The sequence below is a fragment of the Canis lupus genome, chromosome 25 (genome assembly GCF_003254725.2).
Source record: "Canis lupus dingo isolate Sandy chromosome 25, ASM325472v2, whole genome shotgun sequence".
Lineage (NCBI taxonomy): Eukaryota > Metazoa > Chordata > Mammalia > Carnivora > Canidae > Canis > Canis lupus.
The window spans coordinates 14,942,449-14,944,589 of record NC_064267.1 but is presented as its reverse complement, the minus strand read 5'-3'; the positions used below and the strand labels follow the sequence as shown (position 1 = coordinate 14,944,589).

At 46.4% G+C, this 2,141-nt stretch overlaps 1 pseudogene; it reads right to left on the bottom strand.

The window, feature by feature from the left end:
• Positions 1 to 637: 637 nt before the first annotated feature.
• Positions 638 to 1,436, bottom strand: LOC112669527 (protein RER1-like; annotated as a pseudogene).
• Between the last annotated feature and the right edge of the window lie 705 nt (positions 1,437 to 2,141).

The following is a 2,141-nucleotide window of genomic DNA, read 5'->3' as shown; positions in this document are numbered from 1 at the left end:
GACTCCTTGCTGAGCAAGGAGCCTGATGTGGGACTCAGTCCCAGGACCCTGGGATCATGACCTGAGCCAGAGGCAGTTGCTCAACCACTGAGTCCACCCAGATGCCTCTAAATCAGCATTTCTTTTTTTTTTTAAATATAATATATATATTTATAATTCCAGGCCCCCCAAAAAGCAATCATGGTAATTAAGAACAAAGTTTTGAGTCATTATGATAGAGACCAACTTTAAACATCTCTGGTGAGATAAAATTGGGAAACTGGCATTAGAACCCCAGAGTTACTCAGAAATCACCTTTCAAATGTTCTTCCAACGCACAGGAATCAGGTTAGCATCATCCTCCAGCTGGGTGATGTGGCCAAGGGTGTCCTGGTTGGGGCAGCTGGGGTGCAACCCGGCTCCTTCAGCGCAGGTCCGTTCCAAGGCCACACGACAACCGAGACCGCCCACCCCTCCCCACACCCCCGCTCAACTGTCCACCCCACCAGCAGTTTACTAGAATTCTGTCCGTTTGAACACTTGAATGTCACTGAAAAATAAATCAATGCAATTTGGTTTAAATGTCAGTTTCTTCAAGAACCTGATATTTCAGTTACAAATAATTGAAGCTCCTTTTTAAAAAGAAAATTCGACTCCCTCGAAATCACCTACTTTATGTGAAGGAAGAAGGCATTGTTACAATGGCTGAGAACCGTCCCCAGACTGTGACGGGCTGGGCCAAGTGTCTAGCTCGCAAACGTCTTGCCTCCGTCTTCCTTCCCCTTGTATGTCCTCTTGCCATGCGTGAATGGGATGTACCGGTACTTTATCATGTGCTTTATTTGCCTCTTCATGGTGATACAGAAAAGCATGATGAAGTACATCACCAGGATGGGCCAGAACACTGGGACATTGAAAGCCTCAAAGAAGGTGCAGGCCATGGCCACGAGGATGCCCTTGGTCGCCGCGTGCCAAAATTTAAACTCTGGAAGCCTTCGAATAAAGGGCCGGAACTCCTCATTCTGTTTGGTTGGTAATGAGGGGCCGTCATCTGAGTCCTCCATCAGGGAAGGGTCCACTTTGGGAGAGAGAAAGGCTATGAAAAGATTGAGGTGGTAGATTCCCAAGGCGTAAGTCACAATGTACCAGCCCTGTAGCAGGTAAACTCGAATCATGTAGACAAAGCTCAGGCCCAGTGTCACTACCTATCGCACGGCTGTGTAAGGTGTGGACTTGTCTAGCCATGACTGATAAATCTGTCCAAGTCTCGTGAAAAATCTGTACACGACAGAAGGTTTCCCATGGACAGAATCTCCAACACTGTCACCTTCGGACATTCTCGCCGCTCCCTGCGGCCGAGCGGTCTCCGAGGGCCGCGGGAAGGAGGACGCGGGCAGGCGGCCGCGCCGGCGCTTCGCACGGTCCGGGAAGGGCCAGCCGAATACTTCCGCTCTGTCCCCCTAAATCAGCATTTCATTTAATCTATCAAATGAATGATGTGTATGTTTCACATCTGCGTACATATGCTTTCTACTAACATTTTCTTCATTTACATGCCTATTAAAACACTGTGCCTATTACCATAAGACACATGTGAGCTATGATGAAGTCTTTCAGTAATAATCATGATTAATTCATAATCATCGTAACTCATTCATGACATCCAAGAAAGTCAGGCGTATGCTCTCCATGGTGCATTTCAGAATGTTTTTGCAAGATTGGCATAGCATAACACAATAACCATATTTAAAAACCACGACCTGAATGGAAAGTATACCTGACTGCTTAAAATTTTAGAAAGCTGTCATCCTGAGGTCTCTGTCCTGGGTGCATTTGAATAGATCACTAGTTTGCATTGGTTGGGAAACTTACCACATGCCCTCAAATATTCCCATAATTCAAGAGTTCCAGGAATCCCTGTAGTATGGCTAGATGGGCATTTTCTTTTGCAAAGTGTAGGCAGGAACAGGCCATCGTTCTTCCTTGTACTCTCACCAGAATATCCAAGGGCCACTGTCATCACTACAACCTTGCTTGGCTATAAAGGACCCTGAACCACTCCCTCTCCAGACTTTTTTTTTTAATTGGTGTTCAATTTGCCAACATATAGAATAACACCCAGTGTTCATCCCATCAAGTACCCCCCTCAGTGCCCGTCACCC